The sequence below is a fragment of the Varanus komodoensis genome, unplaced genomic scaffold (genome assembly GCF_004798865.1).
Source record: "Varanus komodoensis strain SLA01 unplaced genomic scaffold, ASM479886v1 scaffold32, whole genome shotgun sequence".
In the NCBI taxonomy this organism is placed as follows: Eukaryota; Metazoa; Chordata; class Lepidosauria; order Squamata; family Varanidae; genus Varanus; species Varanus komodoensis.
In genome coordinates, this window is record NW_025335798.1 from 8,097,124 (window position 1) to 8,117,497 (window position 20,374).

General features: G+C 42.7%; 1 protein-coding gene across 1 annotated transcript in view; it reads left to right on the forward strand.

Annotated features, from left to right (window-relative positions):
* The first annotated feature begins 3,101 nt into the window (after positions 1-3,101).
* The window catches only part of MRAS (muscle RAS oncogene homolog), a 55,966-nt gene continuing 38,693 nt past the window's right edge, over positions 3,102-20,374 (forward strand). Inside the window, exon 1 of the mRNA XM_044437956.1 lies at positions 3,102-3,220. The gene's annotated coding sequence lies outside the window, so the exon portion shown is untranslated. The remainder of the gene's footprint in view (positions 3,221-20,374) is intronic.

Genomic DNA, 20,374 nt, shown 5'->3' on the forward strand with positions numbered 1-20,374 from the left:
TGCAGTCTGGGCACTTGGTCTTGAAAAGGTTCACCATCACTGTTCTAATCCTTCTCCAAAGCAGTCCTTTTCAGATGTATTTCACTACAGCACTCATCATCCCCAGCCAGCATAGCACAATCATTTGCAATGTTGGCTGTGGGTCATGGGAACTGTAGTCCAACACATTGAAGGGCCTCACGCTGGGGAGGCTGCTTTAAGGACATATATGCACTGCAAATGGATATCTCTTTTGTATCCCTGCATGTCACTGCTACCCTCAAACATTCTGGTGATTCCTGAATATTCCTCACACATATCCTCAAGGAATTTCAACTTCCCAGGTTATTTGGAGTATGGCTGGGTGGGACCAATGAGGTCTCTCTGCATTTTCCCCTGGGGTGTGCATATGCCAAGAAACAGCAGCCTAGTTATCCTTAGGCCAGAGGTACAGTATATGCAGCCAGGTAACAGCATCCAATTGGGAGTAACTTGTGTCATGGTCCACTGGCATATAAATAAAAGTTAATTTTGAATTCTATTTCCATACAGCTTAGACAGAATAATCATAGAATTATTGTATTTTGATGAGTACTTTGCTGCTGCTGCTGCTGCTGCTGCTGCTGCTGCTGCTGCTGCTAGTATTTGGAAAGTGGAATTTGATAATAACATTGCAGAATTTAGCAATTCCATTATATGCTAGGTAAAGCTATTAGTGCTCACAAATATGCATAGGCAGCATCTGTTTGCATATTAAGTACAAATTCAGAGCAAACCAAATAGTAGCATAACAGCAAGCACACACAACTCCTCTACATATTACACAAGGAAAATTATACACTTCAGATACAACCCCATGAAGGTTTTTAAGAAATTATTTTTAAGGGAATAGCTGGCTGAGGTGCGCTAGTAATTGTACGCCTTTTTCTGTCTAAATATGCCCAGGATTGCACTTTTTAGAGGTCTGCAATGTAATCCCATGCACAATCACTCCATAGTAAGACTCCCAGGTAAGCGTGCATAGGATTGCAGCTTCAAAGTACAAGCCAATACCTATTTACTCAGCAATAAGAACTACTGCATTCATTGATGTTTACCTCTAAACGAAGTGTGGGAAGGCTTAGAGCCTTCAGCTGCAGTGTGTTTCTGCGATTAAGCAGCACAGGACACTAGAGAGCTTACTTCTGTGTAAATACATACACGAGTGCACTAGTAGTACAAATTAATTATGCTGAATGCACCAGCCCTAGGATGGGTTCACACATTACAAAACTGACATCAGACATCACATTGCACCAGTAATATACAAAACATATGAAGGCATGTAGTGAGGTAGTTAAACTGGTGGACGAGAACTCAACACACCTGAGCCCAGTGATGAATAAGTGCGTTTTAAAACAACAGCTAGCATTTACATAGACAGCTTAGCATTCAAATACTTATTCAATAATACATCTTTGAAATAACTTCCCATAAAAACACAAGAGTCTTGCTGGGGCATACCAAAGGCCCATCTAGTCCAAGATCCTATTTTCCAACTTCAGATGCCTCTGGAAGTCCGTAAGGGGGAGCAGGGGTACCAATAATAACTTTACGTTGCTGTTACTCCCCAGCAACGTGCATCGGACAAAGACAGCCTTGTGACTAGCAGCCACAGATAAGTAGCCCCGTAAGACACAAGAGCAGCATCGTCGCCATTTTATTTGAGAGGGCCCGAGATGAGGACCCGAGTCATAGGAACAGGGAGCTTACCCATGGCAATATAAAGTGCAAGTCCCTAAGGATGTCAACTGCACTATAAATCCCATTTAGTTCAACAGGACTCACTCCCAGCGGAATGTACACAGGGCCAAAACAGACTATACTTTAGCATCGATTTTTTGTTTGTATTCTACTTGCAGAATAGGGCCACAATCCGTGATATAAAAGCCATCCTTACTCCCCACGCTAGGATCCAAGGAGGTGCACCAACCCTAGAGTAAACATGAAGAAAGAAAGCGAGCGAGTAACGTGGCTCCTAGACACGCATTTCAAGCAGTGTCTTTTGGGCCCTAGGGCTGCAGTCGTAACGCAATAGTTGCAAAAGCGTCATTGAAAACGGAAGCTTCCAATCTCTAGTTGTAGTCAACACCAACACGTTTCTCGCACATTCTTGAGCACTCTGATCTGCTTTAAGAATCCCGTGCTTGGAAGTGAAGATGCTCAGAATTAAGCAACAAAGGGCGTGGATCTCTGTGTTACTGGAAGCGAATGTCATTCCTCTTCCTCACCCCATCCTTTCATATCGGAATTTCGCTGCTATTTGCAATAGGCACAAGACAGGCGCAGAGTAACATCGAACCTGGGTACTACTTACTGTAGTCCCATTGGAAGGAATGGCACTCGGGCTAGTGGCTAGAGTAGACCCATTCAACGACAGAGACTTAAATTAGACTAATGTAAGACTCAGGCGTTTCAGTATGGATCTATGCTAACTTGGATTTTACCAAGCTACAGAACATCCTGGATTGCCTGTAGCCGAATTTTGATCTCCGAAGAAAATCAGCTCTGCGTGTAACTCCCTCGCAATCTTTGTTTGACAACTGCTTGGAGCCAGCCCATGTGTAAACAGCCCGAAAGTCCCGAACGAGTAAACAAACTGGCAGCGCTGGATGCGCCTTAAGGTGCCGCCGTCGAACTCTCCGCCTCGCAAGTCCACCTTAAAAGTCGGATCATTGGGGAACTTGGGCTGGAGCGGACCATTTTCTTGAAGGAGGTTGAACTGCTCTCGTTTATCCCGGTGAAAAAGGCTATTTGCCCGGCCTCGGAACCTGTCGGCCTTTAATTGTAGTCATCCCTCCGAGACGAAGCCAGTAGGCCGCTGTGAATCCGTGTGCTTTGCTTCGCAGAACCCCGCTGGGGGAAAAAATAAGGCCTGCCAAATGCCTTCCCCCAGTTTGGGACGCTTCTATTGAGAAGAGCCACGGTTGCAGCGAGAAGGATGGTTGAGTACTTGGCTTACCTCGCAAAGAGGGTGCTGCCCCTTTAAGAGGGCAGAGCCGGGCTGATTGGACACTAACGGGAGGAAGGGAGGGGGCGGCTGGCGGCTGGGCGGGCTGGCTGGCGGTGGGGGATCTGGGCCATCCTTTCTCTGAACCGTCTCCAAAGGGATGGATGCGTTTTAAGGGAAGGCGCGCCAGTTGGACTCGGGCAGGGAGTTTGTCCTGGGACGGAGCAGGCGCGATCACGCAGGGGTTTGGGGGTGAGTTCCTCTAAACTGAAGCGAGCCCCCTGTTTTGGGGTCTTCTCCTGGAAGGTGATGTGATGCCTTCGGACGGTCATGGTCGGGGCTAGCGACTTTCGTGCGCTGCTGCTGTTCGATGCACCTTGTGCTTGAAGTTCGCTCCATTGAGGAAATGTAGATTTCTTGCTCGTAGTCTGATCGGAGGTGGCTTTCATTCCTGTTAAGAGAGATGGAGAGCGGCTGTAACGCGTGGTTCCAGGATCTCTGCCTGTTGTGCTTCGAGGTTCTGCTCTCTACAGTTTTTTAGCGAGTGGCTGGTTTGTTAAGACGTGTTGAGAAATTAAGGAAGAAGGGTTGGGCCGGGGGGTTGTTTGCTTGATAGCTGCTCGGTGGTACAGTTGCTGATGAGGTTAGAGAATGATGTTCTTTCCCTAAAGAGAAATATTGGGTGAGACATAGCATGCTTGGGAATCGTTGCCGCCTTACACGGACTTACCCTTTCTATGTTAGCTGAGAAGTAGCTCCTGCTGTGTTAATGTGTGGCTTTATCAACTGCTAGTAGAAAAATGCAACTATCTGACTTTTTTCCAGGACTCTTACGGCAGAAAACGTTTTCCAGATTTCGTACAAGACAATGCTTTTTAAACAAACAAAAACCCGAGTAAGCCTGTTTGAAAGAGGCTAGAGTCTGAAAGGTTTTCACTTTGGATTTGAAACTATTAGTCTTAAAATTGTATAAGGAAATACGTTATAAGAAAAGGTCCAAAGACTAGTGAATAGTGTTTTTAAGGAAGAATATCTTCTCACACTTTGTAGCCAGTGTGTAGACTCATCGTAATTCCAAAAAATAAGTATCTAGTCAAATGTGAAAGGAGAACCAGGAGGAGAACACAACTTTGAAGAATACCCGAATCGGTAGTAAGCAATTAAGTTGGCAAGAATATGCAAGTTAATGTTTCTAAAGCTAATTTGCATGGGCTGTGTGAAGGTGAACCACCAGATCAAGGCTCTGTCATATGGAGCCAAGTTTGTCCAGAGTCCAGGACTGTGGACTCAGCGAAGTGAAAACATGAGTGGACAGAAATACTGGAACTGATGAGAGAAAGTGGATTACGCCACTGTTGCCGGAGTTTACAGTGTGCTTCTGGCTGTTAATGTTAAGTTAAAAAAAGACTGCCTCTGATGCATCTAATGAAATGAACTCTCATCCTCAGTAGTATATGCCATAATAAAACTGGTAGTTTTTATGGTGCCACAGTGCTGAGTGCAAGCAATAGGCAAATATGGCTGTGCCTCCAAAAGCTCCTCATGAGAAGTTAATGAGGTGTAATCACCTTCTGATGTTCTTTCCATCTTGCATGTGAGTTGGCTGTTTGGCATGTGAACCCAGGACAGCTTTGCCGCATATGCAGCTTGCAACATTTGAGGCTGATTGACATATGATAATTTTCCAACACAAACTTGATTTCCTCATAGGAAAAGTAAGAATGCTGTGCCTTGTCTAACCGATGTGTCTCCAACTTGTGGTGCACATGGAAGTAACGTCACTCTTGCCGCAAGTGTGTTTTATCCGCATTGAGGTGGCACAGTACAGTATGGATGGAGCTGTGAATGGAATTCGCGGTGAGGAAATTTACACCACATACAGAATTCTGCATGGATTTGCTGCCTCCATATTCTCAGATGATGTCTTCAGCAAGCATTCTGACCTTGAGCCTACCTGACATGACCCTTAAAAGGCACTTTTTAGAATGGTGCTTGTGTGAACATTCTTGATATGGAACATCCTCGAGGGTAAAAGAGAAGCTTTAACATGACCAGGTCTCCTCCTTTGATTTACTGTGGACAAGGTGGCAGCAATTAAGTATAAAATGATACACTTCTAATCCAAAGTATTTATGTGCCAAACGTTTTTGAAAGGGATCACAGTAGGCAATACCAGGAGTCAGGGGACTCTTTTAGCCACACCGAAAGGCAAACACCCTTAGCAACTTTGATGAATAATACTGAATACTTTTTTTTTTAAGCAAGTTCAGTACCATGATGAAATGGATGAGAGGTGCAAGGTCTGCAGCAATCATGGGTTTTTGACTAAAATTGCTCAGGACTAACTAGCTGTGCCATGCAGGCAATACCCTAACCCTCATACAGAAAATACCCAATTGATAGAATCCAGTCTCACATTGTATAGAATAGTCCCATTGAAATAAGTGGGACTTAAGTTAGTCAAGACTATCTTGTCCCAATGGGTCTAGCCTAAGAATGATTGGGTTTTGAGGCAATCCAATGTATACAGAAATTAACAAGTAAGTGAAATTGAGTATCTCACACTACGTCTAGACATCAGGGGAGTTTTCTCTGTGTGTGTAGAAGATCACTGTGTTTGGCTCAAATCTTCCATTAGATGCAGGACCTCTTCAGATGGGCACTGCAGGCTCATTCCCAAGGAGTGGTATTTCCTAATGCTTTGCTAGGAAAGGTAAAAGGTTAGCTTGGGACACATGACCTATTTCCAGAAATTGTAACTGTATTTCTGACACTGGCAGAAGCCCCAGTGCATAGCTCTGATGATGATATCCTAGTCCTCTTGGAAAGGTCTCTATTGCTTCTGCTTAACAGGTCTGGTGGAGTGCGTAAAGCTAGTAAGGCAAAGCAACATCTGTTTTCAGGAAAGTCGTGAAGATAAAGATGACTCTCAAGCAAGACATGTTGTGGACACTCTATCAGAAAGGACATGTATGGGCAAAGGTATTTTAAAGGGATCCAGAGTTTCCAAGCCCTGAATATTTGGGAAGCTGGATCTATGTGGCAACCCAAGTGGACAACTCTTGATGCAGCTCATGAAACTTGTTACAAATTGATGCACTTTGTAAGAAGGCATGCAGAGGCCTGTGGAGGTTCTACAATATTATTCCCCATTGCACTGCTTTTGCCACTTTAGGGGACATCATTTTCAGGAATAATTTTAGCTTGAGTACTTAAGCGGAGTGACCTTATATATGTGATAGAGTGAACTCATACAGTAAAGAAGTGTCTACCTTTCCAGCTGACTTTTATTCATACAATAACAATTTTATGATATATTTTATGATGTAAAGAGATTTTCTAGTCTTTCACATTACATAGTGAACGTGCACATTCCTCATTTTATCTTCTTTGCCTATGTGTATTTGTAGTAACTTTGTGGTCTGTTCTGTTGGGACCTCTCAACCACTACTGGCAAACATTTTCTTGACAGGTCGTTTATAACTGAAAATTGTATGAGCTAATCTCATTTATTTTAAAACTGGAGCACATGGGAGAAGAGATTCATATCACAAACGATTTAGCCATTATATGTAACTTGTGTATAATAAGATGGAAGCTTTTCCTCCAAGATGCAGAGATTGGTTGAATAGGAAAAGCTTTGTTGGATCAGACCAGGGGCCTATCTAGTCCTCTGTTCTGTTCACATAGTCACCCATTAGATGCCTGTGGGAAGTCTGCAATCAGCACATGAGTGCAATTCATGCAATGCCACCTTTTTTGTCTCTCAGAAACTGGTGTACTCAGGCAGACTGCTTCTGATACTACAGGTGATATTTAGCCATTCTGACTAGTAGCCATCAGCAACCATATCCACCATGAATTTGTCTAATCTTCTTTTCAAGCCATCCAGGTTAGTGGCCCTCTCATTGTGTGATAACACACATGATCTGTGAAGTACTTCCTTTGATTCCTTTCGTCCACTCTCCAGCTTCCTAGGATGTCCCCACGTTCTGTTATGTGATTGGGAAGGAAAACTTTTCTCTGTTTTCCATACAGTGTGCATAATGCATGTCCTGCTCTCAACAACTTAGCTTTTTTCTTAAACTAAAAAACGCCAAACAATGTGTCTTTTCCCCATAGGGCAGTTGCTCCAGCACCTTGGTAATTTTGGTTGCCATTTTCCATCTTTTCAGTACCCTTTATGGGGTGTAGTGGACAGAGCACTACTTGGTATTCTACTTGTGCTAATGCCATAGATTGTATAAAGGCATTAAAATATTGGCAGTTCCATTTTCAGTTCTTTTTCTAAGGATCGCCTTCATAGATTTTGCCCTTTTCACAACAGGGTTAACATTTTCATGAAATTGTCTACCACTACCAGCTTAGCTCACATTAGCATAAACATGAAGATGGGATTCTTTGCCCCTGTGTTCTTTGCATTCTTCTTGCTTACATTGGACTTTATTTGTTGTAGAACATAGGGCTAAAAAGTCTTTTCATATGACCACTCAAAACAATGCTTTTGTAATGAGTCCAGCCTGTTCATTAAGGTTTTTCAGTCAAGATCACCTTCTTCCTACACTTGTTTCCCTATTTATTTTACTTTCCATAATCAGCTGTTAAAATCTATATTTTTCATTTCTCACTGTGACCAAAATATTCAAGTTGTCCATGTTTTCTTGATCTTTATACATTCTCTTTAATATTTCTTTGTTGATCATCCTCTCAGTCCATGAAATTTGTAACAGCCTGCAATAAATCCACATTTCAAAAGCTCTTATTTTTATGGTAGTTTGTGTTGAGGTCCACAATTTCATGCCATAATAGAACTGAAAATACCTAGCACTGTGCAACATGCATTCTTGGAACTAATTTTAAGTTTTTATTACACATCACAATTTTTAATCTTAAAAAGCCAGTCTGGCTGTCTCTGTAACTTTTATTTTGATCCCACTGCTCATTCATTCAATCAGATTGCAAGGTATTGTCTCACTACTGTAGAAGAATTAACAAGAATGGTGAAAAATGAAAGGGCTGGGATTGAAAGCTTGTTTCCTGGTGATGTCTCTCCCAGTCCTGTGTGCACTTACCACACCGTCCTGTGCATACTTACTCAGAATTCAATCCCACTGAGTTCTGCAAGGGTTACTTCCAGATAAATGTGCAGAGGATGGCAACCGTACACCCACAAACACGTCTGAAAACATTGCACTGCATTGTAAGAGCTCATACCTCTTAATCCCTGGCATCTGGTCATAAAGGAAGCCTTTGTAATTGCAGTGCACAATAGGCAATCAACCGCCAGAGAGCTGAAGTGGAGAGAGTGTTTGATTGGGTTGAAATGCCCTTTTAGCCACAAAGCTCCCTGGATGACTTTGGCCCATTTGCCAAGTCTTACCCTAGCCAACACCTCTGGTTGTTGCGGTGATGGAATGGGCTCTGTGTCTGTATGCTGCCATGGACTCTCTGAACCTGATCAATATGAGCTATAGGTCTTGTATGAGTTTTCCCATTCTTCTAAGAAATCTTTGCTCTTTAGGCCTTCCTTCCATGAGGTGGGATCTAGTACAGCCCCAAAGCAGAGACTTCTTAGTAGTGATGGTGCTATAAAGGCATATAGCAGTTTCCCTGGGGAGGCCCATCAAGTCACCTCATTGCCTTAGGTGGGCTATTTGAAAATTGTTTGCATGAGGTCCTCCAATGCAGAGGTCCTCCAGGGAGCAGCAAATGTTCTTTCTCTTATCCTCTTAACAGCACTGTGAGATAGGCTAAGCTAAGAAACAATGAATGACCTCAAGCCACTCATGTAGAAGCCAGACTTTGCTTCTCAGCACTTGCCCACAGTTTGTGGAGACTTCTCCCAGAAGTTAGGAGGAGCTTCAAATAAGTATTTATATCCTGCCATGCCATGAATAACTCCCAAGGTGTCCGAAAGCAAAGCAAAGAGCTTCCTATCTGTTAGCCCCTTAGTGGTGATTTAAAGCCTGCTTCATCTGTCTGGTTTTAGGTCATGCAATTAGGTCTCTGAAGCTGTTTGGGATGGTTGTTGTCGTTTAGTAATTCTGCAGTGGTGTGTTGATGTGATTTTCTAATTTGCTTTAATTATTCTTTGTTTTGGTGGGTACATGTATTCTCTAATTTGGTTTAATGGCTTTGACTGACTAGCAAAGCAGCACAGAAGCATTGTAATTTTTAAAAAATAATTAAACCAATTTTCATACTATTGTGAACTCTTACCTGGCTGTTCCTTTGTAGGGCTTTAATTCAACTTAAAGGGGTTCGAGTCACCACCAAAACTAAGCTACATACGTGCCAGATGTATACCAAATATATACCAGCAACCCGTAAGGTCCTGACCCTGAAACTGAATCTTTGCGTAACACTCCCTTAGAATCAATTGGCTGTTCGATAGGTGCAAAAAAAAAAAAAAAAAAAAAATCCATGTGTGCAGACCTAGGAGCTAAAATGGATGCCATTATGAGAAGTAAACCAAAGGGAAATTAAATTGGTGGGGCGGGATGTTACTTAGTCTCTCTTTTCTTGTACACCCTGGTGTTTTAATGCATTCATGTTTCTGGCTGCAGAACCCTCAGTATAGGTCGTTGCTTGGGGTAAATCTGCTGCGTGGATATATGTACACTAAAAGGTTGCTACCACTGCTAGCAAAGTCATCAGAGCTGAGACTATAATGAAACCAACATTATTTCTGAAGCCATCAAAATGCATCACCAACATTCAGCAGAGCTACAAGAAACTGTTGCATCCTGAGCCAGATTATAGGTCTGTCCAGGACCAGCCTCCTTGAACCTTGTGCATGTTTTGATTTTGACTCTCATCTGCCTCAGCCAGGGTGGCCAGTGCTGAGGAATGCTGGGAGTTGTAGTCTAAACCATCTGGGGAATACCAAGTTGGGAAGCCTGATTAGCACTCTACTTTCCACAATGAAACCCACAGCACATCTCCAATGCTGTCACAGAAACCTTTTCTAGACTTGCTACCCAAGACCCTTTTCACATATATCAGCAACAGCACTTAGAATGGTCTGCCTGTGTGTTTGTATCTGCTGTTGAGAGTTCAGCATGTGAAATTCAAGGCCCGTTGCTGGCACAATATTTTTCTTCCATGGAGAAGTTCTCACAAAGGAAAACTGAAAAATACACAATATCAGAGGGACTTAAAGCAATGTGGATGTTGCTAGAACAATGGAATGCTTGTTTTTCATATCTCTTCCTTCCACATTGATTGATGAAGTGAGCGTATTTCATCAGAATTGGCCCCCAGGACACTCAGGTTGTGCAAGAAGTAATCTGCCCGGTGTTCTTAAATCAAATCCTATCTATCATGGAATACCAGAACTGAAGAGTTTTCTAAACACCACATTCTTTAGATAGAAGTCACTTGTCTGTTTTCTACCTTTGGATATTATTATTATTTCTTTCTATTTTTTAAAAACTTCTGATAAAGTGCACGAAGTCATCAAGTGCTAACCACCATATAGACGAAGGGAGTTACGTTTAATCTTTGGCATGACTTGACTGGTGTTGGTGGAGCTGCAATATTATCACCATCATAACAGGAGGGGAATGGAAAGAAATTCACTCCTTCAGATTCAGGGGCTCTTGTTAATCTTCCCATTATTCATACTGTAAGCATCTGAGTCAGATATAATGCAGTCTATAGACTGAAGAGGAGAGTCATATCTTACTAGATTTGCAGACCCATCCTTACGTATGTTTTATTTGGAAGTATGCTTTATGGATGCAGAGAGAAGCCAAAGCAGCTGTCTCCAATATGATTACTCCTATGTAAATTCTTGGGAGTAGAACAGAGTAAGGTATGTTCTGGCCACCTAGAAATCTTATTACTCCGGAGAGAAAAAGGACCAAAAATCATGTGTCATCCTGATTGTTCTGAGGCACCCTGCTGGTTGGTTGGTTCGTTTTTCCCCCTGGTTCTTTACATTTCTGAACCCAGCATGAGCTGCCTCACAGCCCCATTGCTGCCAACAGCTACCCCATCTCCATACCCCAAAGCAAGAAATGCACCTTGAGGAAGGGGAAATGAGATAGCAAGCCGTGGATGTGCTTATCGTAGATGGAACATGAATGCAGTGCTCCCACTTCCTTTCCAAGCTGAGGTTTTTTCTGTGGGATGGAATACCAGTCAGCTGAGAGGTGACATTAATCAGGCCCTTTCAAACAGGTGCTCCTCCTGAATGCTAATAAAAGAAAGCCCTTGAAGAATTGTTGGGTATTTCATGATCGGAAGGGACTCAACTGATTTTTCAGTGTGGGCTTGGGTGCATCATCCCCTACTGAAGAATACATGCAGCTAAGATAAGGTGTGTGTGCTGGTTAATATTTAAGGAACATCCAGTAGTTTCTTTCTCAGCTTCTTAGGATGCAGGCACTGAGTCTGATGGATGCTAATTGAGAACATCTGGAACACTGCTTGGCCCAGACACAGGGCTCCAACAACAATCAGAGCCTTTATTATTGTTACAAGTTTACAATATCACAATCCCTTGCTTTCTTGCAGCCTGATTCTAAATGTGCTGCATTGTAATGGGTCAGGGTGAACGATAAGAAAGGGTTTTTTTATTGTATGTAGGGGCCTTTTTAATGTGTGTGCTCATGCATGTGTGTGTGGGTGTGCACGCACACACACACTGAATTTGCAGCAGATACTATTTTTTCCTCTTCTCAGGAACATGCATTTATTTCCTGTATCTAAAAAAATCACTTTTTTTTCTGCAGCACTGTTGGGGTGAGGCAATGCCAGGCCCGAAGCCCTGAAAGTTGGCTACTCCTGATCTAAATAGTTTCCTAGTTAAGGGTTGTGGAGAAGAATAACAAGAATGAATGCTTCCTCTCCCTCTCCCTCTCCTATCAATAATGGCTTTCATAACCCCTTGGGATACTGACTTTTTCCCACTCTTGGGGGATGTGAAACCTTAACTCTGTTTACTAGTAGACTTGAGGGCTGATTTCGCTTACTCAAGATTTTACGGAGGAAATTATCATTGCATAAATGTGTCTTCTTTCCTTTTTTTTAAGGATTAAAAAAACTGGGTGGAACCTCACAGAAGTGAAAAAGTGGGTAAGCAGCTGACCTGCAATCCGTTCACTTATGTGGGAAAAAAGAGCTTCTTTTGGTCTTTATCACTCCAGAAATGTTAACAGCACATGGGTGGAGCTGTCCAAGAGGAACAAGAGATTAAAAAAAAAAAAAATCAAATCTGATGGGTTCCGTCTGCCCAGGCAGCTGGACGCCTGCCCTGCCGTTCGTGGATTTGAGTTTTTAATTGGCAGTGCCGCACTGTGATGTAAGTGTGGAATATGGAGTTGATGAATCATCCCCATAACTGGTGTGCTGCCTTGTGTGTTTCCTAGCAAAAGATAGGGCAAGAGGCTTGGGGGATGCTGCAGAGCCAGGACTGCTGAGTGTTTCTTTCAAACTCATAACCTGTGTTAGGTAAATAACCATTCTTGGGTGTGCCGCTAAATTTAGGAGTGAGAGGGAAATGAAGAGCCTGTGCTTTGTTTTCTCTTCAAGTGCTCTTTTCTCTTCTGTGAAGGACCTGTTGAAAAGTCATCTTCCTGGCACTGTTACTTAAGCATAAAGTTTATTTTGTATGCTTAATTCCGATTCCAAATTCTGTCTGTCTGTAAGAACTGAAGAAGAGCTTTGCTGCATCAGACTGAAGGCCTCTCTAGTCAGCAACTGGTTTCCCAGAATGGCCAACCAAATGCCCCTGAGAATTCCACAAGGAAAGCAATGATCCTCGCCTGCAGTCCTTTCCTGGCAACTGGGATTGAATGGCAGGCTGTCTTGGTTATAAGTGGAGGTGCATCGCTGCTGTCATGATTAGTAGCCCATTTATACCCTTGTCCTGGATGAAAATGCCGGTGCTCTGTTTGCGGCTGTGTAAATCGGTGGCCCTCCCTGTATTCTCTGGAGGTGAATGCCATGGTTTAATGGTGCAAGAGATGTGAAGAATACCCATTGCTACTGCTGCCATTATCCGTTTTCTATAGTGTGCATGTGAGTGCCTTTCTAGGCATGGCAGTTAAAAGATATGGAAATAGTAGGGTTTGGGGCAGAGGCATGGAAAGTTGAGGTGTAACAGTGACGAAGTTGATTAAGATCACTGATAAAAGCTTAAATACAAAGTGTGCATACTACATTTAGGCTCAAAGAGTTTCAGAAATTGCTGTGGACTGGCCATTTATTTCCTTGTAGCCCCTTAATAACAGTGATAAAGCAAGAAAAGATGGAGGCTAGGAGGATGGCAGGCTGGTCTTTTAGCTTTCCACAGTGATTTGCCATGGAAAGCTGATGATAAACCAGTGATTCTTTAATTTATTTTTCCACCCTGAATTTTGACAATGGACAGGGCAGATAAGGGCTTCATGTTGGTGGTCTGTTTGGAGGTGAGGATCCCACACAACTGAACCTGGGTTTAATTGAAATGAACCTTTCAGTAGGATACACCTGGAATTCAAATACTTTGAAGTCAATCCCTATTAATTTGATTTGCATAGAGAGCACATGGGTCATGAGCTCTGAAGTATATCTGATGCTAATAGCTTGAATATTACCATCAGGAACCTTTTGTTCCTAGTTGCTGAGACCTTCTTGTTCAAACAGCCTTATGGAACAGGGAATACATCAGAGGAGATGCTAACTTAAAGTGATGCTTGTAGAAGTAATTGCAACAGCCAACATAGTCTGAATGGAATCCTACCTACCTTTATTGGATAATCCTTGTAGATCTCACTGGAAAGGATATAAAGTCTCTTCATATGCTAGGAAAAATCTTCAGAAGTTGCTTCCTTTGAAGTCAGACATGGACTTGAGGGTACATAGCTCTATTGTAGAGCCTGAAGAAACCCAAATGTTACCTATCTGATTCTCCATCATAGGGCAGGTCTCTCTCTATACCAGCCAAACACACACATTTCACAGTGTAGCGTAACAAGTTATTCAGTAGCTTTTCCACTACTTCATCCCCTCTTCTTAAAGCAGCACTAAAAGTGATGCTTCCTATAAATCGCAGGTGCAGAACTTAAGACTCTTTGTCCCAACCTGGCCTGCCTAGGATCCCAAGCCAGCCTTCTCTTGGCCACAGCCTCTTTCCCCCATTATTGGATAATTTCTATGTATTATTGTCCCATTCTAGATTGTATATTGCCCAGAAAGATTTGGCTATTGAGCCGTACAGAAATAAAATTATTACTACTAATAATAGAATGTTTGAAATGCCTCTGCTAGAGTTTGAAATGCCTCTGCTATAGCATTTAATTACTGGCAGTAAGAGCTTTAATAGACTATTTAAGAAGTAAAATAGACTGGTCTGCTATTACTGTTGCAATTTTTGATTTTTGCTCAACATGCCTCTGGGATTACCCCACCATCTCCAGCACTTCTCTGACATTGAATTCAGCCCTTGGCCTGAGTGAACCTCAGCATCCCTAGTATCAGTAATACACACATTCTGCTCAGTGGGGTTTACTAACTGGAAAGTGTGCACTGGATTGTGGCCTTGAAGTGCTTAAACACTCACTGTTACAAAGCCATTTGAAAACACATAATGGTTTTATATATAATCCTTTAATTGTTTCTTGCAACATTCCGTGTGACGCAACTCTTGCAAACCCAGATGTAAAAGAGTAGCTGAATTTTCTCTGTGCAAACTTGTGGAATTCATTATGTTCTGCTTCATTCTGAAAATCTGGTTGAGCTCTAGAAATATTAAGGGGGGAAAGCAAGAAGCTGTTTTTCCACTCAGCCCTGTAAAAGCGTGTGCGTGTACGTGTTTGCGTGCATGCACCAGGAAAGCGAATCTGATAAGGAATTCACTTTCAAGGCTTCAAGAGAAAGATATATTCATGGGATTGAGAAAGAGAAATAACAAATAATTTGAAAGGGTATGGAATCACCCCCAAAAGTGTTGTTTTGAAGATCAGAGAAGCAGGACTCTCCATCTGCAATGCTGAGATGGTTCCAAACATGAGGAACTGAGTTCCAATTTGAAATGGAACTGGTGAGAAAACAAGCAATGGATGAATGAAAAGGGGGGAGAATGGTGTGGGCTGAGGGATGATATGTCTGTATGGCGGAAATCTGTAAGAAAACAAAAGAAATTTTGGAACAAAACATGGCCTGGTTCTTGAATCTTTTCTCTTGAAGCAGTTGATACTGGCTCTTGCAAAAAAGACCAAAACACCTTTTGACATAGATTAGATTTCTACTTCAGAAATCACAAGTTGGTGTCCAGTCAGCTAACCACTGGGTGGGTTCACACATTACAGCACCCACTACAATGATTTACCACCATACATGGGTTGTTCTGAGAAGCACCCATGATGAACCGACAGCCAGATTGCTCCCTCCACTGCTTTCCTTTCAGTCTTCCAGCATCCCCTGGTATCTCTGGGGACACTGTGGGGAAAAACAAGTCCTCTCTCCATTGCAGCCTCAAAGCCAGCTCCTTGCAGCTGTTTTTTCTTCTTAGACATTTTTCCCAAATGGCAAGAAACCTGGCTTGACAGTCAGTCTCCCTGGCTTGGCATCAGGTCCCCATTCAAACTGCCACTGGGACACCTTGGAGGGCTGCCCACTTTTTAAATTTTTGTGCACCCATAAATGTGCACATTTTTTTTTAAAAAAAATGCCCATTAAAGGCAAGTGTAATGGGAATATTTTAAGCACCTCTTTTAGAAGAGTCCTGCTATTCAATGCAACAGTTAGATTTCCTTCAAAATGCCCAGCAGAGATGGCAAAGCCTTTCTCCAGTCCCTCATTTTCTCCTGGTTGGTCAGCTTCTCTAACAAGTCAAGAGCAAATGATGTGAGGAGACATTGTTTAGAGGGATTTCACCCCTATTCTCAGCAAGATCATCTATTTGCCAACTCCTCCCAACTTTATTGCCCATTGGGGAGCCACTTTTGCCCCCAGCCTGCAAGCTGGGAAACACTAAACATGTCCCCCCCCCCTCCCCACCCCAGGGAAAGATTTTGACAGCTCCTTTCAAGACTTGGAGTCAAGACTCAGGTGTGGCTTGATTGAGAACTGGATGGATTGGTACTGCATGCAAATGCCCCAAATCTCCCTCAACACCCCCATTTTAAAAAGGACTCCAAGTTTGACAGCCACCTGTCAGTAAATTGACGATTCTGTTTCCCTTTTTTGGTGGGGGAGGGGGCATTTTTAGCATTTGCAAGTTCCTAGAAGGTCAGACAAATGTGGCTCCCTTGTAGGCACTAAAGGCAGGGAGGATCTGAGAAGCTGTAACTGCCCTGCAAGGCAGCTTTTCTGTGCTTGCTCCCAGGTCAGGGAAGAATACTGAAAGCTCTAATGGAAAAATGAGATCTTAAGGACATGACTGCTGTCCTCATGGCCAAGCATCTTGTAGTAGTTGAAAAACCAGAACTGTTCAGTAGCTAAACTGGCACAACATTATTAATGGGTTCATATATATCCCACATCTTCCACCCTAAATGGAGCCCCTAGAGTAGCTCTCTTCAGAACATAAAATCATATTAAAGCAATAAAACAATCCAATAAAAACAATTTGGCAACAGCAATATCAGAACAAATACCCTAGAAGAGCAGCAACAAAAAATCAGACATGCACACTCAGAAGTAGAGAGGCTCGCAAGGCTGCTAGAGAAAAAGTGAGCTTTGCTGGTCTTTGTTGCAGCATCACCACGCAAGGAAAGGCACAGTTTGCCAGGCCTCTTGGGTGGCAATTGGCCCCACTGTGATTGCCCGCGGTGCTTGAGCAGGAATGGCCACAAGGAAGGAATCTGCCGTTAGTCATCTGCACCATATTAGTACACCCTCGCCCTCCAAATATTTCTGACTACAACTCCAGATTCTCCAGATAGCTTTGAGTACAACTCCCACAATTCCTGACCATCAACCATATTGCCTGGAGATATTGAAAGTCCTTATTGAGGCAGGTCAGACAAGGTGACCCAGGATCAATATCTATAAGTACTGTTCGTTGGTGAATGAATATAACATACAGGGATTGTCCTATTCTGCCTAATCAGTGGATGGCTACTTTGTCATCTATACTTATCACATATGTGGACCTTAGGCTGCATCTTATTCAGCATTTTCTGTTTCATATCTACTGGACACTGCAACATCTCTGTAATAAGAGATTATTTAATTGGGCTTATTGTAAGTGCAATAAAGGTGATGCTGCTTTGAAATATGTATTTTGGAAATGTCCAATAGAGACTTTTTCTCGGAAGAAGATTATTATTTTATTTATTTGATTTATATCCTGCCTTTTTCCTTCAAAGGGCTCAAGGCAGCTTACATCTTCTCCTCCATCTTATCCCCACAACAACAACCCTGTGAGGTAGGTTGGGCTGAGAGTCTGTGACTGGCCCAAAGTCACCCAGTTGGCTCCATGGCCGAGCGGGGACTAGAACCCAGATCGTCTGAGTCCCAGTCCCATGCTCTTAACCATTACGCCACACTGGCTCTCATTATCTATCTATTATATAGATAAAATTTGTACTGGAACAGCCTTTAATATTCACTGATGTACTGTACACTCTTAAATTACTTACTTGCTTCATGGAAATTAATGGTCAGTGTAAGTGAATCCTGGGTCCAATTCTGACAGCTAAAAGACTAAATTTGCACACTGGAAGGATAGTTCAAGGATCAACAACCTTAAAATCTTTTCATGTAGATTTCATCTTCAAATGGATACTTATTTGAATATTCGGCCTGTTTTGATTGGGCCTACATACATATAATTGCTAACAAGCTGTATTTTCACATGTATTTCATATATGTTCATTGCTATGGATATATAAAAATATGTATTTATGCTTTACAGTTTAAAATCAATTTATACTTTAAAATAAAGTACAAATGATGTTGACTAGGAATTCCAGTCCAAAATATCTAGAGGGTACCAGATTGGGAAAGAATATATTAGTGCATTAATAGTGAAGCCTTTGAAGTATTTTGCTGGCTTAGAATGTCTAAATGTAACAGTTTGGAGTCCAATTTTGTTAGGAAAGAATGTTTTCAGGTTGGCTACAGTTAAAATCTCACATAGTGCAAATGTGAGGACTAGGAAGGTGTTCCAGAACATAAGGAATATAACAACCTGAACCTTAGATGCAAAGAGGCTAAATGAAGGATGCAGTGGAAGGCAGTGGCGTGAGATGGAACTTGAAGGAAGAGCAGGTGAAGAATGAGGCTTGATTAAAAGGGCAGAGGAGTCCAGAACCCAAGGTGCCATTCAGCTTTCCAGACACCCTGAGCAGATGATTTGGAGGACCTCCATCTTATCTTTATTGAGTCTTAGCTAACTGGGCCTCATCTAGTCTGTACCAGACAATGGTTTGCAATATTCACTGCCTCCTGTAGATTAGATGTAAATGAGAAAGACAGAAAGCTCAGTGTCAGCTGCATGGTGGTGACACGTCATTCTCCAGCTTCAGATGACTGCACCTAGTGGTTTCAAATAGAATAGTAGTTATTAAATGGGGTAAAATAGAATTCTGTGGAAAGCTACCATAGGGCAGAACTATAATTCGAGCACCATCTGGAGTCTACCATGTACCTCTAACTCAACCTCATACAGGCTAACCAGAAGGATACCATGGTCAATGGCATCAAAGCTGTTGAAAGCTGCAAGAGGACCAACAGTGTTCTCTTTTAGAAAAGGTCAATGCACAGGCTCAGCAAGGTAGCATACAGTCCCAAACCAGACCTAAACCCAAATTGAAATGGATCTAGAAAATTCGTATCGCCTAAGTGTGCCTGGAATTTATTTGCAGCTGCTTGCGTAAGGACCACTTGTTTCACCAGAAAAAGGACAATGGCGACTAGCCATAGTTGTTCATTAAAATGAATACCTCTTCTGCATAATAGTAGATGTCAAGAGGTCCCTTCCACTAAATAGTGTCTCTTTTGTCAAGGAATAATCACCTCCATCTCTAATATTATCTAGGATGGTTCAGAGGGATTCTCCTGGGGAAGTGCTGATGTCTGTTTGGCCAACCCTCAGTGGAACTTCCAAAATATATTCAGTTACACTATTTGTCGCAATCCTGGCTCATACCCTAATGCCTTAGGCTCCAAAACACAAGATAGTCTGTTTGCAAACAGATCTTTATCAGCAGTTTGCAACTACAAGACAAAAAACTCTAAAAGTAAACTGGAAGCTATGCCTCTGCACATGTCATGAATTATACTTGAACCCAACCAAGGATCTTCTCTTCAAAACTCTTTCCTTTCAGTAATTCTGTGGCTCCACCTTCAGGATGGCTCCTATTGTTGAAAGGCCAGCTGGTAAGGGCAGCTCATGTCTCCCAACACCTGGTTATGGGGTCAGGGACTGGGCAAAGGAAGAGTTCATCCTTGCCTCCTCTGACGCCTTCCATCCCTTCTAAAACATTCCCACTCTCCTGGTTGGCCTGGGAACCTTGGGGTGCTTCAAAGGCATGAGCTTCTGCCCGGTCTTCCAAATTCCCATCTCTGACTCAAGGTCCCATTCCTTTTCAGAATCCCAATCCTGTTGACCCTAAAGCTAAAGACCATGCCTTCTGGATGCTGTTATTGTTGAGATTAGCTCAAAGCCAAGCACCTCCACTTAGCAAATCTATTAAATGCCTAAACATGGAAGAATCTTCGAAAATACATGTCAGAGCTGGGATTGAGAAATTAGCAGACAGTCAGCAGACAAACATCAAGAGATCCTTCTAGAATTTCTACCCAGGCAAGGGGAAAAGGACAAAAGGAGACTTGCCCCACTGGAATAGAAAGCCGAGGGTCTTCCTCTTCCTGTTACAATGCTCTTACTCCCTGGAACTAAGGGAGCTTGATGCCAGCCCTAGAAGGAATTGCATAGTGGGTCTCTCTGCAGTACAAGTGCCTGCTTGCAGGTTTCCCCAAAAGTGTGTGGGAGGCAGGAGGCATCTGACACAGGCACCAGAAGCACTTCACCATGGAAGTCCTGGGTCTTCAAAGAACCAGGCAGACAGCTTGCACAGCATTATGGTAGTTAGACTGCATTTTCTATTTTACCTGCCCTTTGCCACTGAACTGCCACTTTAAATGGCTTGTTGCTTTTTGTTCTGAATCTGACCGACTTTTTCCTGTTCTGTACTTTCCCCTGAACCCGTAATAACCTTTTACCCGGTTTCCAGCAAAACCCAGCTTGTGTGATTTGGGTGTGAAAGGGGGAAGCCTCACAAGAGGATGCGCGCACATTGCAGATCACACTGATGCAGATATAGCAACCAGGTGCACACAATGTGCTAAGTAAAACCTGTAGCCCACCTGTGCTCCCCTGCTGACACATGTGGGCTCCAAAGAGAGATCCTTGGCCAGTTTTTCAGGGTTTAGGAGACAAGGTTTGTTGTACTCCCACTGTCGGCAGCC